Source organism: Nesoenas mayeri (assembly GCF_963082525.1).
Source record: "Nesoenas mayeri genome assembly, chromosome: 3".
Lineage (NCBI taxonomy): Eukaryota > Metazoa > Chordata > Aves > Columbiformes > Columbidae > Nesoenas > Nesoenas mayeri.
The window spans coordinates 85,307,134-85,327,732 of NC_137544.1; positions in this window are offsets into that span (position 1 = coordinate 85,307,134).

Genomic DNA, 20,599 nt, shown 5'->3' on the forward strand with positions numbered 1-20,599 from the left:
ATTCCTGCACCGAGTGTGCCAGCTGAAATCCCTGCTAGTTCATATGCCATTGAGTCCATATGGTCAAGTTAGATTGGGGGAAGAGGAGGGAGTAGAAAAATGAATCAGAATAGGAGCAGAGGAAAAATATAAGAGGAGGAGAACGAGATAAGCAGGGAAGCAAGAGGCCAGGAGCCAAAGGATGCATACCTGCTGACAGACAACTGGAAACAGCCAATACAGCACAAGCCTTGGCTGGGCTGCGGCAGACCTCCTTCCTGCAGAGCCTACGGCTACTCTTCTCTGTGGAGATATGATAATATCATGGGACTGCATAACTGTAGACCAGAATATCTGGTTTTGCAGGTCACACAAGGGAAAAGAGGATGGATACCATTGCAGGCAGCAGCTTGTGCTCCAGGTACAGTAACAGCAAGAACACATTTGTCACTGAAGTTATTCAAGCTAAAAAGCTTCCACCCCAAAAGCACCAGTACCCTGTAGCTGCACCTGTGACAGCAGCAAGTGGCTGAAAGCAGAAGAAAAGGTCCAGAATCCATTACCACTCAAGTACAGGTAAGGAAAAGTTCCTCAGAGTTTCAAGCATCTGAATCTACACAAATCAATTTGTAAAAAAGTTTGCCTGCGTCCTGTGTTTTTGGTCCCACATGTGCCCAGGCAAGGCTGGTCACTGCTGCTGCCTCCACAGATGGGTTCCTCTGCCTGTCCAGCTCATGCTGCTGGTCAGGGAGGCACAAAGACCCCAGGGGCTTCAGACAGTCAGCAAGGCTAGACACAGTTTAAATACGCTGAAGGGACAGGATGGGGTTTTACACTTTTTACTCAGCAAAAATGAAGTACAGTGCAAACAGCATAGGGAGTCCTGGAGTCAAATTACTCCTCCCCATAACCTCGCTGCTCCCCACAACATGGATTTTCTTTTACAATGGCTCTCTTAGGCCCACAAGAGAGCTCCCACTCACCTTATCAAAGCAAAGGACTACCTGCTCCCAGTGCTTTCTCTTTAGAAACACTATAGTCTTATGTTAATGCAAAAAGTCCATGGGTGTGCCAAAGGCATGGCCAGATGTCACATCTCAACAAGAGAGGACATCCCATCCTAGTGCTGCTGCTTCACCTTGTGTGAAGGCACACGGTAACAGGCAGCATGGGCTGGCAAATAGGACCTGCTGCTTCTGCTACCTCTGCCAGAGGCCTTTTTCAGTGTGTTTTGTATTGAAGGGATTGGTGCCAGCCTGCACAAATGAGCTCTTCCGACTATTACTAGTATCCAAATGGTCTCCTGTCATGGGGGTGGAGGACAATATTCAGATCTTCCTTCCTTTGGTGTAGAAACTCCACCAGATAGGCTCCTTCTGTCTCTCCAGCTCAGCCCTGGACGTGATTGTGATATTTTTTAAGTGTTCAGGTTGGTTTCATGTATGGCACACTAAAACTAAGTAGTGTCGTTTGGCAGAAGGCAGTAGGCCAAGCAATCCTACCATTTCCAAAGGATGCTCTCAGCATTTGCTGGCTTGTTACACCAGAATCTGAGACAGATTAGCTATGTTTCACTGCTAGATGCAAGAAACTCAGCCAAAAAATCCCTGCTAGCTGTTCATCATCCATTTTTGTACTTACAGCCCTGTTGACATCATTAAAGCACTCCAGCAAAAATGACATGCCTGAATATAATAAAATTCATTCGGCAAAATGGTTGAAGCCCTTAAGCCATGCTTTAAAATCTGCCTTTAGCTACTCTACATATTAATTTCCAAATGTTAGCTAATTGTTTTGTTTAGCTATTGATTAGTACACTCAGCAGGTGAGTTCTTAATGGTTATGTAATTAATGTACTTACATGTGTTTCAGAATCTCATCAGCTCTTACTTGATTTCTTCTTATTACAAATATTACTCATAATCATCAACAGGTCAGTATTACACCATAATCACTGCAGTTATTAATCATGAAGGGCACTCATTAATACTCATGTGTTCCAACTTGGCATTGCAGGTGGATTACCAACATCCCTGTCACTGACCAACCCTTTCACTTGGGCTACTTACTTGTGTTCAATTTCCACATTTCTCATTTGGAGGAGAAAAAAACAAAACAAAACAAAACAAAAACAAACAAACAAACAAAAACAAAACCAAAAACAAAACAAAACAAACAAACAAAAAAACCCCTTACACTTATCATTTGTTCATTTATGCCAAGAAAAACTTTTGGGCCCACATCTCTGCTGGATTTTTTGCCAAGCTGAAAATCCTTTAGGGTGTCAGCACATTGAAATGCACAGCAAAATTTCTTAATAGCTTTGACATTTCTAATGGTAACATGAATAACCGAAGTGTGTAGTTGGAGGGAGTGGGATAGCATACTGCAGTCCACTCCCTGTTCTCAGTGCTATTATGCCTTTTTATCTAATGACTCATGTAAAAGCATTTCTTGAAGCAGAGACCAGAAAACAGGAAATCCCCCTCTACCTCCCTTTAGACAGTGACTTTGTTACAATATGAACTACTCAGACTTGCACCCTATTGCTGGTTCTCTCTCCACTCCTACAAATCCTTCCTTCTTTACTGCTCAGACTGACAAGAGAGGTCCATCCAAGCATGTTCTGCTGTTTGGCACTTTCCTTAGGAGCACAAGATGGAGACAAAGTTCTGTCAAGAGGGTATGGCTGGACAAGAACATCATTTTCCTTCAACCCTGGTGAATGTTCTCACCCCAGCCAATAATAAAAAAGGCGGGTAATACTGCCAGGTGTGTATCTTCAACTATCCTGGAGACAAGCCAGCCTGGCAAACCACGTTCTCTTGCAAGGCTGTATGTGTCCCTCTGCCTACCTCTCAAATCACAAAGGGGTTGGAGTCTGAACCTTCTCAGTACATCAACAAATGCGAAGGATCTTTGCAGCACTCCAGGAATTCTACAGACCAAGGTGAGGATGCCTGCAGGGTCAAATGTGGTTATGTCTAGTATGTAGTCTGAAGTGAGTAATTCCTATCTGCAGCCAAGACTCCACAGTAGCTGGCCTAAATCCATTCCTGCATTGATGATTTAGGTATATGGAAAGCTCCAATACTGTGCAATTGTAAAAAAAATAAAATCACCTCAGAGGTCTTCATGGTCAGCATATGTTCCTGCAATGGCAGTTATGTGATTCAAGATGAAGCAGGCTAAAAGCTGAAAATGAGATCTTCTTCAGAAGAATAAAGGTACTATTTGATATACATCTACACAGATCCTTCAAGATGCTTTGTGCCTGGAAGACCCTTATAAAACTTCGTATATCCACATTCAGATTAAGAGAGGTAGTTAAGTGGACTGCAGTGACTGCAGGAGAGAACAGGAGCCTGTCACCTGGGCCTGTGTTTTTCTCTACAGTTTTGAGTGCACAAATATGTATTTAATACATAGTCCTGAGAGTCGGGGTTTGGATTTTTTTGGAGGATGTAATCTCTATATAAAACAATAGCTCTTCATAAAAAGGAAGAAAGAATGCATCCTTCTTGATACACAGGAGAAGGACAAAAATAAATTTAAGATTTAAGTAATAAATAGTAATACAATAAGAACGCAGAACAATAAGAAAATTACTTAATGGAAAGTAATAATCCCCTTATTAATACAAAAATCAGGGCCACACTGAATGATAAAAACTAAAAAAATCCAAAAATAAATGTCTATCAGCTGTCTGTGCCAATAGTCATCATCTTCAATGCTCATTGAATGAGACAAAAGTCTTTTGGGAATAAGAAACACACAACATTTATTTACGTAATAGGATGTAACCATGTAAAACGGGACTGGAAGGACTTACAGAAATCACTTCAATAAACACCCTCCCTTGCTGATATCTGACACCCTCCAGTAGCTTTTGACACTGTATGCCAGCCAGCCTGGTTGCTGCAAGGAACTACCACGATAGCAAAGCTGGGCTGGTCCTGGAGGGTGCGGATGTGGCCAGAGGCACATCAGACAGGTCCAGCACAAGGTCAGTGCAAGCTGCTCGAGCAGGAGCTGCCTGTGTGTGTCACATCCACTGCACTATTTGCAAAAGGAAATATGAAGTCAAGAATAACGTTTGGTAGCACAAATGGGAGCGTGAGTGTGTCTTAGTGATGTGACCTGGCAAAGCCTTACCATGCGCCCAAGATAAGTTTCAAATGGATTCATATCATATAACCTTCACACAGAGAAGTGGGAGAAGCTTAGTGAACTCAAAGCATGTTTTTCACCACTGGTAAACTGCTCTATGAAAAGAACAAAACTAATTTATCTGAGAACAAGCTAGCCAATCCCTGGGATAACATGTGGCCTATATGTGGATTTAAAGGGAATGGAAAACAGGCTTTAGCTCATCCTTGATTGATACTGTGTTACCTGACAATCCAGTCCTCAGCTTCCTTTGCTGGAAGGTGGTCAAGTATAGCAGCATTCTCATGTGTACTATACGAAAAAAAATCAGCCCAGGCAAATGACCAGTTCAAGAATTTGAGAGTTTAAGTCCCAGCTCCAGAGATGAGACCCACACCTCCCCACAATTTGAGGGAGATATTACCAGACCATTCCCCATCCTTGGAGTCATGGCAAGGGAAAACATTCACTTTTGGAAAACTGATACACCTTATTCTTTGAAAGACACATACATTCTTAAAAACACACATGCCCATAAAGATAATGTGCCTTAATGTGATGGCATGGACAGGGCGTCCAAAGGAGGGAAGGTAGAACTCAGTGAAAGTCACTGATCACTGCCTGACTACCAAAGCACAACAATACCTTGGCAAGTCAGGAAGACTCAGGTCAGCCATGCAACATACAAAAGGACAAAGAAAATGGGCTACCAGGACAGTAAAATTGCTATGCTTATCTCAAATTTCACTTTTCCCTGGGATGACACAATCCAGCTGAACCAGGCAAACACCTGCATGGACTGGAGGTGTAGCACAGTATATTTGCCCTGCAAATTGCTTTCATGGACTGGGAGTGCAGATTAGACCCGTGTCTGAGGAGCTGTTGCCTTTTGGTGAGCTACAGTACTGCTTAAACCAGCTATCTTTTCTTTGGGAGACAAATATCACTGCTAGACCTTGGCTAAATTCACAAGAAGGTCTTAAACATTTCAGTTTCTGAAAGAAGTCAGAGCTTTTACAAGAGTTGGAGCATCTGGGATCAGAAAGTGTGGGAAAAGGTGACTCTGTCTCAGAGGGATGTGAGGAAAGACCAGGAGAGCTCTAGGATAACCAGTCAGATAAAGGAGCCTACAGATAAAGGAGCTGAAAACCTTGACAATCACAACTCATGCCTAAGAAGAGTAAGTCTCTGTCAACTTCTGGGCTGCAACGGTATTTAGCAGACTTGACTCTTCCTCAAGATAGTTTAGACCCCCTCTTTGCTCATGCCCCACTCACTGGCTTTGTGTAATGATTGCTGGTGCCCACCCACATCTCTGTTGATTTGCTGTGATTCTGAGGAGAAACGGCACCCTAGTTTCACATTTTCAGTCTAACAGAAATCCCATGTTCCAAGCCCCATGTTTGCAGCTCATTTTATTGCCACATACCATATTATACCCAATATGCACTATTGGTAGGTACTTTGGCAACAGAAAAGGAAGAGCACAGCCAACAACCAGGAAGTTAGCACAGGTGAATACAACACCAAAACACTTTCTACTAAGATTTCTTGCTGCGAAGCAGGCACAACTTTTCCCAATTGCTTTTCATCATCCAGCCTACTATGAAAACAGAACATCACCATGGAATAGTGAAACATGAGGAGTTCCCACAACGTTAGCCCTTACCAGTTCTGTCCATAAGGAGCCCTTTAAGCATTTACCATGCTAGCAGCAAAGAATAGGCCTAACATATGTATCAGAAAAACTCTATCAACAGTAACCTCCCTGAAGTCCTCCTGCAGAGACTACATGAATTTGAGGCCATTTCCCCTCTACAACCATATGCAACAGAAATGAAGTTAACAGTGTTAGTTATATTGCCACAATCTGCACCCAGGACAATACTTCTGGCTTCATTAAGTTATATTCTCCAAATAAGACCCACTCAGTGAATCTGCTCAATTACCTAAAGACTTTTCCCTAATGCCTCCATCTGCAAAATCTGGAGTTGTACTTCACCCAGCAAGTTCAGTTGCAGTTCAATGGGCACAGTCATGTCTAGAGAAGCTCAACATATGGTCTCACAGCTGTAGATCCCAAAGGTTTTTAATGAAGATGACATGCCTCAGCTGCCTCTAGTCCTGAAGAATCTGATTGCTTTCTGAATAGCAGAATGCACCCAAAGCACTTCTGCCATGAAAAAGTCAGGTTTATCTTATTTTTTAGATATTGGATCTTGCACGGTAAAGCAAACTAAAAACTAGCTGTAGTCTAGGCAGTCACACTCATTAACAGTGTTGAAATTATTTTCTCTACTTAATCGCAACAGCAGGTTTACCACCGTTGTTGGTCTCATGGACTTACTGACTTACTTTCACTGACCTATCTAATCTTCAAATACCAAAACTGTCCTGCCACCCTAACCTACAGCTGACCATAAGAACCCCCCATTTTTAGCTGGGCATTTTCACTCCTTAGGATAAGGACAACACAGCAAAGCAAGCTTCTCCAGACCATGTAAGAAAACCAGCTTATCACCGTTGGCCTGTAAATCCCTGTATAAGCCCATGTTACAAAGACAGGACGAAAGACCAGACTATAAGGCAGCAAGGGCTGCCATTCAAGCCCTTCCTTGACACCTGGATAAACCCAGCAAGGAGTAAGTATGATCAGTAGGGCCAGAAAACTAGCCTGGTCTTCCTCTTCAGCACTGCTTTGACTTAGTCACAATTATTTCAGGCTTTGTTAACCAGATGTGGATCGATTTGACTTGCTCAGCAACAAGCTTAAAAAACAAATAACCAAATTAATGAAAGAAGCAGAGTGTAAAAGTGTTTGGAAAGGGTTGGGAAAGCCAGGAGGAGCAGCTGACACATCCCTGGTGGGACATCTCGCCCCAAACACAGGCACACAGAAGCACGTCGTTAACTTGGTGAGGACAACAACGTGGCTGCTCTTTGAACCTCACAGCCCTCGGGACTGTGACATTTCACTGGGACTCAGAAAACCAAGGAGGAAAGGGGTAAAGTCCCATATACCATGCAGACATCCAGGCTTGCAGTTAAATAAACTCCAGAGACAAACGCTAACATTTGCAACTGCTGCCCACTTCCAGTCCTACAACATCTCAGCAAGGACTTACATAAAACTTCCCTTTAGCCCATCAACCCAGCCTTCGTTAGGCAACAACAAAGAAATGTCAGAACTGATTTAAGAGTATATCTTTAGCCCTGAAATGAGTGTTTGTGCTTAGGCTGAGGGAGGAGAGTGGAGTGGGAAGGGGAAAATTGAGGAGCGTTCACAATTATTCACATTGCAGCCACAGAATATATGTGTAGGGCTATTCATTTGAAATGTTGTCATTGCTTATGGCATTTAGCTGCAGAAATCCCTAAATATATTTAGAGAGAGACAACTCCTCTGCCTGCCTGGGGTGATGAAAATTCAGGGCTTTGGCTCAAATTCCTTGTGCCACTGCTACAGTCCTAACCCTCACTGTATAAAACATTGTGATTAAGAAGCAGTTTAACAGCAACAAACCCCACCATCAATGGTCTTCTTCACAAAGAGTCATCACACCTGCATCCTCCCTGCAGCTTCTCCCCACAGTGCTGAGGGAAGGAGAGACAGAGGGCAGCAGAGGGAAAACATCTCCTCTTCCTTCTCAGTCATGCCCACGCAATGTGTTTACCTGCTTCTTGAAGCAGGGGCAGAAAAGGTCATTCCTTTTTATGCTAGAGATAGGGGACAGAAATCCTATTCCCTTGAAACCAACAGCAAACCGATTAATTGTAACTCGCAAAGATTTCATCCACAGCATGTCAACATGAGGCCAAGTCACAGAACAAGTGAAATGTTTAGCCACAGGAGGACACCAAGACCAACTCCTTGTGCACTGCAAGATAGATTTAGTCCCTCTTGTCAAAATTATTGTGCCTAAAACTGTTGTCAGACTTTTTGAAGGTTTGTAGATTAGGAAAAATAGCCACAACAACAACAGTAAATTACATACTAGCCAACAAACATTTATGGTGCAAAAACTCATGAAACCTACACACATCACTTCTGCCATCCATTCCTGGGGTCTCTGGGACTGCTCTTTTCCAACCTGTTGATTTCCACTCTATATACTAGTTGACGTCAGAAGTGACAATGTTGCAAATCTCTTCTGCAATACCAGCCCAAGCACTAGTTCCAAGGAACTAGTTTTCATAGCAACTGACTCCATGGAGATTTGCTTGCACTATCACAGATCACTACAGATGAAACAACAAAGACATCACAGAATGTCTTCAAAAGCTCTTCCCAGAAAAAGAAATATAAAGGTAGAGGTAAATGAAATCTAACATTTGTACCAGTTTCCTCAGTTACAGGTGCTGCTAAGTTCTTGATCACCCACTTTCTGCACTCAGCCTGTTGATGCGTCATGGTGTGCGTGCACTGCTCTTGTAGAAAAGCAGACATGATGACAGAAAAAGCTGGTGTGCAGAGGGCCATACTCAGTTTTCTTTTGAAGTCCGTTTATCCGTTGTCTTTCATTTCTTTGATCTCTTATCAGACAGCAGCCTTATTTTATGCCCTGACTGTGACCTTCAGAAAGTCCAGCCTTGGAAATGCAAACCAAACCAAATAGGGAGTTTATTCAAAACTTCCCATAACTAGGTAGAGTCATTTGGCAAACTGCATCTCTCACAGTAACACCAAATACTTTCCCCCCTGCATGTGAAAATAAATAAACAGAACAACAGACTAAAAGCAAACAATTACTCATCACAAATTAACCCAATTTATTACATGAAATCAGTACTTGTTTCAATTTTCTTACTCATTCCTGTAAACTGGTTTTCTACTAGATGATGAAAGGTATTCACTTATTGAAAGAAATTGGGAAAAAAGCAAGCTGTAAAGCACTAATTTTGTGAAGACCAAAGAAATCCACTTCAGAGCCACAGAAGCTTTAAAATGTAATTAAAAAAAAAAAATCACTGTCTGCTTAGTTCAGCAAAAATAGCCGAAAGGAAACAATTGTTATTAGCAGGTTTCTTTACAGGCTTTCCCGTGCAGTGCCACAAAGGAGACAAAGTGAGCTCTTGACAGCATCCCATCGAGCACCCAAGCTCCTTTAAGTGTGGATGCAGAGTACACATACAAGCTATCCAGGTTCACGGCAAAGAGGGCTCAATGGCAGAAAGCCTGTGTGAGGAGGACACAGTCAGGGGGGAGCTCAGCAAACACAATAGGGGCTGAATGCTGAACCACAGCGCGAAGCACCAGGGCTGTCAGCAGCAACTCCACCACACCAGAGCAAACAGCCAAGGCAATCAGTGAGTGGTAACACAGGGCAGTGTGTCATGTTTAACATTGCAGCTGACGCAGCCTGGTTACGTACTTTATTAGCTCACTTAGGAGGGGAAAGCATCACTTTACGTGGCTCTGCAGGCCTCACACCTTCTCTTATGCTGAATCAAGATGATCTTCTCTGTTCTCCCTGAAAGGACATTACGCAAGTACAATGTGCCAGCTGCCAGTGGAGATGCAGAAACTGAACCAGGATCTGGACATACCAAGGTATGGCTGTAGCTGTAACTCACCAAACTTAACACAACAAATGCCTTACTCAGCCTTCCTCTGTCTCTAGTTATTCCATGGCCTTCCCAACCTCTTACCAGGATGCAATAGAAACCATTAGGATTTTGCAAATCAAAGTTGGAGCACTGAGCTCAGCACATGGTGTGGTGTTGCAGGGCTGTGAGTGCAGCAGCAGGAAATGTTTTCCTTTTGCCTGGTCCTGAGCAGCTCCTTCCCCAGCACACATATCACGGCATGTATCTGCAAAGCTCTGGATGTCTCCAGAAGCTGTGAGGACTGTGGGCATCCCTCACAGGGCTGGGAAAACCAGAACCTGCCTGCAACATCTTTTTTGTTGTTGCTGGATTAAATAAAAGGCAGTATCCTCATAAATCTCTACCTCTTCTGACAGAAGCCACCAGTTTCAAAGCTACTTGTTGAGCTATTTGCAGAAAAGCTGCCTTATCACCATCAATCCAGAGGCAGCAGTCCAGGTTAGAGGGCAGAACTCTCCTACAGCATCTCAGGTTTGGGAAGGCAAGGGCTGGCCAGGACAGCTGCAGGGTGGTCATTGGCAACTGGAGATGGCAGCAAGCAGCTGTGGGGAATTGCCACTTCTAGGATGCCTTTTGTGGAGCAAGCCCTAGGAGATAGGCTCCTGGTCCTCCTACAGATACACATCCTCCTCTCTGTCTTCAGTAACCCAAGGTCCTTTTCAAACTTGGTTCTGTAAGCTCTGTGATACTCAACTTTCTTTTCTGCAAAAGCTGCTTGCCTTTCTTTTCTTCTGATACTTTATAAGAACATGCATATAATTTAATTTGCTCTCTCCTGAAACATTTTTTCACTTTCTTTCATTGTTTGCTTTCTTCTGGAAAGAGCTTTGAGAACTTAAGGTGAAAAATGTCAATTATTAAAGTAGTTCGAAAGCCTTTATAGTATTTTGCATAGTATAAAACACTCTAAGAGTTAGCAAGCATAAAATGTAGAGGCTTTGCTCTTACAATTCTTATGGAGATTTAATGCCAGCAATTATAAGAATGCAAATGGTATTTCCAGCTTAACTGTGCTTGTGACTAAGCAATTTATTGCAAGTAATTTACTTAATTTGGGGATCAAAATGCAGAGCTCACCTTATAATATGTGGTTGTGGCACTGAAGGCAAGGAACAGAGGATAAGAGGATAGGACTCATTCAGAGAGATTTATTTTTCCTAAAAAGATTTGAAGAGTTTTGGGTGGGCGCTTTTTTTTTTGGTTTTTTTTTTTTCCTAATGTAACAAAAGAACAGCATTTCTTCCAAAGGCTTGATTTCAGAGAAGCATTTAAAAATGCACTGGATCTTTTGGTGGCCCTTAAAAGCATTATAGAAGAAAGATGGCTCTCACTTGCTATTCTGTTACTACATTACTGAGTTTATAGTTAACTGAACTACTACAGCACGGAGTGATATTTATGCATACTGTCTGCTTTCTGCTTTTTTAAGTGGAAATGAATTGTGAGAAGTTACCGGCTTACAAAAAGCATAGATACATGCTACTGCACTGCAGAAACTTGTGTCTACATCTTTTGTCCCTTAGGGTACACCTCATAGCTCTGTGTGCCTGGAAATGCCCCAAACAACTTGATGCTTGGATAAAATGATGGAAATTAGCAGTAAAAAGGTTCATAGCAGTTCTTCACAGCCTGCACTCCCCAGCCCTGACCCCTTTGCACACATATTCAACAAAAGCTTAGTCACAAATACCCTGAGCAGAAGGAAGGTGTGTGTGTGTCCCGCTTGCAGCCCTGCCCCGCAGCCCCCAAAGTGGCAGAGCTACTGTCCAGCCCAGCTGCCCTGGGCAGACAACAGCATTTCCATTGTTGGGCTGGTTCACACACAGCAGAGTAATTTTTAAAACTTGTTTTAGTGACTGATAGCACTTGGGATCTTCAATATCTTCACTGGTGGTGACCAGTTAAACAACAGAATCACCATTACTCCCATCCCGCTGGAGGTGAGAGCAGCAGAGAGATGGGGCAGGGATGGCGGGAAGGGCAGATGACATTCCTGCCAGTCCACTGGGGTCTGCATGCCCAGAGAGGTCCTTGCCATCGCTCTACACTCTCCTTGTATCCATACCACAGAGCGCCCAGGTGCACTCCCCAGCACCTTCCCCCTGCCTCATCCTTCCAGTAGGACACCAGTTTTCCCCTCCCATTTCTCCATTGCCTTTCCCAACTCTGCCAGCCCTCAGCGCCAGGGCTCTATACAACCTCTCTCCTTTCCTTCCCAGCTAAATTTAACCTTGCTGGAACATGGGACTGTCTGTTTCTACTGTGTGTACCATCCCCCAAGGAATGTGTTGACAGCACCTGGATCCACACAAACAGAGGTTTATGTGGGTGCAGCACTACACAGGAGTTGGGGGAACCCAGTGTATTCCCACCACATGCTGACATCCCCCATTCCTATACAGGTACATGGGCATGATCCCTCCTGGAAATTTTCCATCCCTAGAGGCAAATGGGCCTCTACAAGCACAGTGGGCAAGGAGATCCTGGAGAGGAGCCAAGCCATCACCATTCAACTGGGAGAGAGTGATGTAAGCCCTTACATGGTGAGTCTGTGCACAGGGGTGCATGCAGAGGGGCTTTTCATGAACTCTGGCAAATAACTGTTTCAAAAAACACATACCAGTAAAGAAAATACCCTAATCTGCCCATTAAACAGACTGGCAGCTCTGGCTCCACTGCATGTTTGGACACTTCTGCTTGCCAGAGCAGCACTCTGATTTCTGCATTTTGCCTCCAGAAACACTGCATTTTGTACAGTCCTCAGTGCTGAGAGCCAAAGCTGGAGAAGACAAGAATAAGGGCACCACAGAGGGGATGCATTAAGTTGCTGGGATACAGCCATGAGCTCTCTACTGTGAAGTGGCTTTTACTGGCATCACCTACTTGCTCTGACACCTGATGCCCTACAGAGCATAAACAGAAAAATCAGGAAAATAGTCAGGAAGAACAGACTGAAGACTGTTACTGGGTTTACATTTTCCAGGCCCGATTTGTAGCGAATAATCAAGCTTTACTACCAAGGTAAGGGGCAGTGGAATCCAGAGTGAGACCTGATATTCCGGGCAAACTGAATTAACGGTGACAGTGATAGCACATGGCTCACGCTGGAAGTAAACAGATAGGGAAAGCATGCTGAAAAAGCCATTTGTATTTTCTGAGAGCTGTAGTCCTCAACTGCAAACTTCAGCACTGAATCCAGCACTGCTGAAACTTTTAATTAACAAAGTGCACTCTCCTAAACAGACAACTTGATTTCTTATACAAGAAGTTTTATGCTAATGAATCAGGTTTTATATGAGGTAGTACAGCAATGAAATATATTCCCCTTACTCTGGGAAGACTCAGTCCCCACCCACACTGGATTGAAGATGAACAAAATCCATATGTTGCACTTCCTACAGACCTAGTTCTGTTCAGTCATAACTGCAAGTTTTGCCAAAAAAACGGTTCTTAAAATGTATTTCCATTGTGGTGCCACTTGGTTTCTGATAGTGGACCGGTGAGATACAAGCATCACAGTTCACCTCCATAATGTCCTTCAGCTTTTAAAGCTGGTTACACCCTTTCAGATCCAAAGGCCTGTGGTCACAATGAGGGCAAACTCCTCCCAAGCAGCCACCCTTGGCATTTCCTCATCCCAAATGTGACAGGGGCTGTTCCAGCCCCAGTATTTATGGTTCACTTTATTTATGTTTCAATACAGCATTTGTGGCAGCCTCTGCTCTAAATCTGGCATGGGGAATATGTGGCATAGGAGGTATGGGTAGATTCAGCTACATGGTAAAAATACTAATTTTGATGGTCATGATAGTTAAAGTGCATCCTCCATCTGCTTTCTTTTTTCCTACAGAGCTATATCTTGAAATAATTAAAGAAAAGCAATAGCTGAACATCACTTCTTTCTGGTATGGCCAAAGCTCTATAGGCAAACCCAGCTGACTAATTGGTCCTTTTATTGTCTACATACCCACAGCTACTGCACTACGCATTAAATTGCTATCCGAGTATACAAACACTCTTTACAAATAACAGTAACTTCTGAGTTTGCTCAAATGCCACATTAGATTCTCTTTTCAAGCCTGAGTCCACTTTTCTTGTCTTTTAATTATTATAGAATCAGATTAGGTCAAATTTTCCAAAAGTAACTGTCCAGAACTTTTTTAAAAAAAGCAATTCAAATTCATGACAGTTAAAATTGTCAGTGTTCAATAGGAAAGACTCAAGTTCTCCACATATCAGTCATAGAAAAGGGTCTCTTTCCCATTTCCCACAATGAACCCTCATTTTTTGAGCCTACCCAGCCAGGCCAGCAAGCTCCCAGCCAAGCCCCATTCCCATGCCATATACTGCAAGAGATCCAGGGTAAGGGGCTTGCCACCTCTCACTTGAACATTGCCTCCTGGTAAACCTGAAAAGGCTGATTTTTGTTGCCTTTTCTCCCTACCTTCCCTGTGGAGCAAACAAATGAATCTGGGGCCTACTGACAGAGACCAGCTTCTCTACAGTCTCAGGAAACATTGCCATTGCCATCTTCACTGAGAAACACTCAGTGGGTCAAATTTACACAGTGTAAGTTTGGTATTCATCCATTTAAGCCAAGCATGCCAACATTATGCATTCATTTGGCCCATGAGGTCTCCTCATTCATGAAGAGAAAAAAACAGATGCCTGGCTACCCAATTGCTCTAATTATTTAAAGACGTTTCTGATGCTGGCAACATCTACAGCATACATAATTCAGCCTCCATAACTTTCTCAAACACAAGACAAACACATCAGTATATTTCAAATAAACCTTCTAGGGCATTTGTTATTTTATTTACCTAAGGTCAATTTAGATGCAAGTGCTTTAAGAAGTTAAAGCCAAACAATGTTAACCCCCTACCTGCCTTGCCATCTCAATTATACTTGTAACTTTCTATTGTGTTCTCCCCGTGCCTTGTTTTCTTGTATAAATGGTTTTCAGTCACAGATTACCTTAAATGAAATAATGCATAAGTTAATATTCTATTTCACATAGCCTGAGAAATGCGGAAAAACTGCAGAATTTGAACTCCACTGCCACTTGTTAGGAGTTCAGCTCTAAAAAGTGTGGCTGCACTGTCTTTGAACAGAGCCAGCACTGCCAGGGTGTGCATGACATCTTGGGGTGTTACAGCTTGGAGAATATTCTGCTCTCTGATATCTGTGGTAGTATGTGGTGGAAAAGACTTGAAGGTACTTGCTTTAGAGCAGAAAAGTTATTCCTTTCTGTTGAAGCACTTGGATGGGATTAGATGTGACATAGCTATGCATGATCTTGCAGAAATCATTTAATTTGTCTGTGCTTTCTGTCCTTATATGCAGTCAGGACTTTATAGTATTGGCTTACTAAGTTTGCAGTGGTCAGCTGAGAAGATACATTTAACAGTGGCTGTGTAATGATCACAAGCCAGTGATCTCAGTCCTGATTACTTTAATTCCTTGTACATTTCCTACTCACAATCTGGAGAGCAAAGGATATCATGGTTTTAAAAGCGTGGCCCACAGCCCCATGCCAGAAGAGCAGCATGCACCTTGGGTCCCACAAGTGGGACAAAGAGCCACCATGTAGGAGACTCTGCACTTCCCACTAAAAATTTCCCAAGGAAATTTCCTGTTTCTCTAAATCTTTTGCAGGCATAGCTTGTTCTGTAACATAGATTATTATTTTCTTTGTGTACATCTACACTAGTAGATCCAGGAGACTCGTTTGAGGGCTGGGGAGATGAACACAATGGGTTGTGCTGCAGCATGCACCTGCCTCACAAGATGTGTGTACCCATCGCCACCTTGTACAGACTTCTCAGAAACAATTTATGGCCTTTGAAGCCACCATCCTCTGCATTCAGAGGTGGACCTACTATGTGAGCCTGCTATATGGTAAAACCTTTCTTCAGTTCCCCTTTCTACAAAAGTTTGACCTGTTCATGTAAATCACTACAGAAAGGCCAACTGTGATCAAAAGATTATGGGCCAGGTGAGTAAGAAACTTGGGCTGAATCTGGACACCTGTGTCCAAAACTACACCTGTCCCTGGTAGTGCCATAACAGTTATATACAGTCATGTTGTTGCCTGTCCTCACCTCAGGGGACTGTCCTGGTTTTGTTAGAAACAAGTTTCTCTTTTAGTGAATTCTCCTGTCAGCTAAAGTCTTCTTACTATCTGCACTTTCAGGAAAGTTAGATAGATGTTTTGGTAGACATAGAAATGGTATGCAAGGTCATTGATAAGACTGGATGTACATCCCGTGAGACCAGTGAACTGAAACAGGTGACCAAAAACTGACCAACTAAGTATTCCATCCCATTCACGTGATACTTCATATAAAAATGGGAGATCACGAGGATCTGGTCCCTTTTCCTTATGGCCGACATTAGGAGACGACCTCGCGAGTAGCCCTGCAAACTGAGGCCCAGTAACAGACTGAAGCCAGTTCTGGTAGGCTGCAGAGTCCAGTCCAGGACTTCGGGTGCTGGCCCCACATCTGCCGGAGCAGTTACCAGGACCTTCAAGATTGGCTTTGTATATTTTGTATTATTTTCTCTATTTTTATTAGTAGCATTAGTAAAACATTTTTAATTTTTCCAACTCTCTTCTCTCTGTCCTTCTTTTCCTTCTGATTGCCTGTCCTTAGTGGGAAGGGGGAAGAGGGAGGGACTAAAGAGGGAGAGTGGGGGAGAGGGGGTTAACAATACATCTGCCATGGTTTATTGTCACCCTGCAAGCAAACCTTGACAGGGACGTACCACTTAGTGAGTGTCAGACCCTGAACAAGTGAATTTATTTGTCATTTCCAAATAGGCTTCCCCTACTTAATTTACCTGTGAATCACTGCACAAAAAGGGAGGGAGACATGAGCAATCTTACATTTTTGTGTTGACTGAAACATGTAAGTCCACTAGTTAAATTATTAAAAAAACCTTCATTAAAAAGTGTTGAAGTTAGATTTGTAATGAGGATGAGATGAAGTCTAGTGACCTTCCCTTTACTGAATTCAAATTGTCAGCTGCTGCCCAACATAGCCTTTACCCAGCTGTTACCCAAAGCAACACCTTTTAAACAAAAACTGTATATCTTAAAAATTCTGCATGAGACATGATCTCAAAACTAAGATTTATTTAAGGGTCTGTGACTAAGAACCATCAGCAAGTGCCTGATCTTCTAGGCCTGCTGCTAAACCTGTTTGAAAACATCAAACCCCCTTAGCAAGTTTTTGCCAGATTCTCTCTTCTGTCTGCACTGACATTGCTTGTATGCATCTTATCATATCTCTTGCTTTCTGCTGTTGTGTCTCTCGGAGCACAGGTAATCTCTGTGTAGATCACAATTCAATGCAGCCACTACATTTTGCTTAAAAATGAAGAATCTTCTCAAACTCTCTTTGAAACCAAAGTATTTTGACTTACTGGTCTTGTTTGTTAGCTGCTTCATTAAGACTTTCAGAGAACAGGCTAGAGGTCTGCATTCATTTGCTTTCAGTCTTCATATTATAGTGGAAACAAAGCTACTCTGTATGTCAGTGCTACCCACTTAGAAATGGGTACTGCAGTAATTTTGGTGAAATATTTTAATGAAGAGAGTTACTGAGCTGCTGTCGCTGTGGTAGAGTGAGGCTGTAATATGCATCAGCCTTACTTACTAGGTGTGTATGGGTATTTGTGCATATCTGTGTCACAAAATAGTAAAGACTCTGCCACTTGAAATTTGTCGCTTACTCTAAGTGTGCGTTCATATATTTAATATTTTCAATGGATCCTACTAAATCCTTTTTTACTAACTAGCAAATGAAAATACAACATAGTAAAACTTAAGTACTACCAGTTAGCAGAAAACTCAAGCAGAGGCCTCTGACTAGAAGTGATGGTAGAAGACATGAACATGTGTAGATACGGAGCATTTGTCCAGCCCCTAGACAATAGTGTTCAATATCTATTGTCTTGAAATGAGTGGCTTCCTGGCTGCATGGCCAGCTCTTCTGCAAATAGATCTTGCCCTGTGGCAAGTCCCAGCACAGAAGTCGAGCCACGCAGTGTGGTTCACCTCTTCTCCTGCACTTTGTGTTGCCAGATCTTGGGTAGCTGGAAATTGCTTCTGTCAGGAAAGAGCACAGGCAGCAGCATTCGGAAATGTTGTGATAGAAAGAGGCAGCCAGGGCCCTCCTCAGTGTTTTGTTTTGATACTCTTCAGCTCTCCATTACACGTGATAATGAGAGGCTGAATACCCTGGATAATGACAAACCTAGATAGTTTTTCTTTTTCTGCCCACTCAGTGTTTCTGCTCCACCGTTCCTAGGGTGCTCATTTCCAGGATGCCGGGCTAGCTCACAGGCAGTGATGCAGAAATGTGCCAGCCCACTGGCAGCATCCTTGACCCCAAGCCCTGAGTGGAGCCAGCCAGGCCAGGAGAGCTCAGGTGGGTGCAGCGTGGGCAGGGCTGCACCACGGCTGGGTTTCTGGAAGCAATAGAGCTGTGTTCACACACCGCTGCATTTGAGCTACGTCCTGCCAGGTCCACACTGGATCTATGCCCTTGATACAATTTACCCGCAAATTAGATAATCTATCCATGGAAAACGAGAAATTGATCTATCAGCTGTTTCTTTTGTAAAACTACCATCCTGCAGCAGCAACAAGGAAGCACAACCTCAGTGTGGGCACTGTTGCTTTGACACCTTGCCGACCACGTTCTGCACACCAACAGCTACACCCCTCAATGAGCTGATGCAAGTACCAGAAGCTGAACTTCAGGAGGACTTCTTGCCTGTGCCGGTTATCCCGACTGCCTGCTGCATCCAACATGTCAGCTCCATCACTCAGCACTAGTCCAGCTGTTTTTGTGCATTCCTGTCCTGTCCACTATGGGCACATCCTGAGCCTTTGCTGTTCGACCATGTCTCGGTTTGCTAGAAGCTCGCTCTTCAGCACTCTCACTTTTGGTTTGAGATCAAGAGGCTTCTTCGATAACCCACTGACTTGAGTCTTTAAAGCCATACAAGCAAGTCAACTTGTACAGAGATACCCGTGGATTTCTGAAAATAATCTACTGGAGTGGAAAATAAGTGGCTAAATACCAGTGAAGGTCTAGTGCACAAAAATTTTAGAGTATTTCTATCAGCATCTGTAGGTAAGTTGTTGTCATGGGGACTTCAGCCTTCTACTAGCACTGAGAAGCAACACATAGCCGCTTAGCTGCAAAACCCACTATTTAGATGTTTGGCTTCCAGTACCTGCGTACCTCTAAATTTCCAGTCCCAAAGCCTCAGTCCTTTTGCCCATGGTTATCTGAATAAATAAATTTCAGCAAGCCTTTTGAAAAGAGTGATGATATGTTAACTTGAATTAATAATCCTTGGGGGTTTTTTTGTTTGTCGGTTTTGGTTTTGTTTTGTTTTTTTAGTAGATCTTCTAGGTAGATCTGCTAACAGATTTGCTGTCTGGAGAGGCTTTCTGCCAGTCCAGCGCATTCTGCCTCATAAGGAATTACCACGGCAAGTTTGAACTTCTGTATTGAGAGAATCAAATGAATTATGAATCATTATATCTTAGTAACACAGTTGGGACTTCTTGATAAACCTTTGTTGCTGTACTGTTTATTGATATGCTGGGCTGTAATACGGTTTCCATAAGAATTGGAATAAAGATTCACAAATAACAGGTAATCACTTTCCCTTAAACCAAACGTATTTACAAGATTGTTAGATCAGAAGTAGCCAGGAACTATGTGTCTTTTCAATGTGCCTTCTGGACTTTTTCTCCTGTATTTATCATATATTTTGATATGTAAACTTTCACTAATAATGATCTTAGATAAAACAATGTATATTCACTCATGTGTGTTACCTACACACTTCTGACTCCCTAAGTGGAATTGCAGATTATAGTTTGCACTCCAGCATCCTGAAATATTACACCAGCCCTTTTTGTGATAATCTTGTAACTATTGTGATCTTGATTCTCTCAATAACATTTTCTTACCAAAGAATTTTAGGAGATCCATATACAGATATTACTTTAAAAAATTAGTCCTTTTTTGTACCTCATTTGGCGACGTCACACTTAATGAGTGCCAGTTTAGAAGTCTTTGAGAGCATTTTATTAAATTCCCTCAGCCAACCTCGTTAGAAAGGAGTCCTTGCTAACCCTTATGTCATACTTGTACCTCTCTGTGCCCAGGCTCACATACTTGCTCTGTCACTAATCCTCCAGCTTCAGGGAAGCTGTTGAAGGAACACGATGTTATTCACATGAGTAAAGGCATCAAAGCCTGTCTCTTCAAAAGCTATTTTTTCCTCTTTAAATTTGACTTGTGCCTAGCTAATCTGGTATTTATCATCTTTAGAGCTGTATAGTTTACTCCTGGCTACTACTAGTTGTAGTCCTTTTACTACAATGTGGAACTGCACAGGGAGTCCGAGAAAAAAAAAAAAAAAAAGAAAAGAAAAAGAAAGAAAAAACCCCAAAATATCAGTCAAGTAAAGCTTTGCTTCCCAAAAAAGAAAAACTTGACAAATCTGACAGGCTAGTGCAAACAGGAGCATAGAAATCCCTACCAAAAACATGTGGGAGGGAACATATATTTAAAATAGGACCGCCTAATTCGGCTGCTAAATCAGTGTAAGGAGCTCTGTACGTCTGTGTGTGCAGGAGGGAGAGACAGAGGGAGGGAGAGAGACACAGGGAGAGAGGAGCAGAGGGAGGGAGGGAGGCAGGGAGGGAGAGCAATGTGCCTTTCACAGAGCTGGGAGCTTGATGGGAATGTTTGATTAGCTCCTCTCTGAAAGAGAAAAGGTGTCCAGGCCTCCCTCTGCTGCCTGTCTCTCTTTCTGTAGAATAATGTTGACT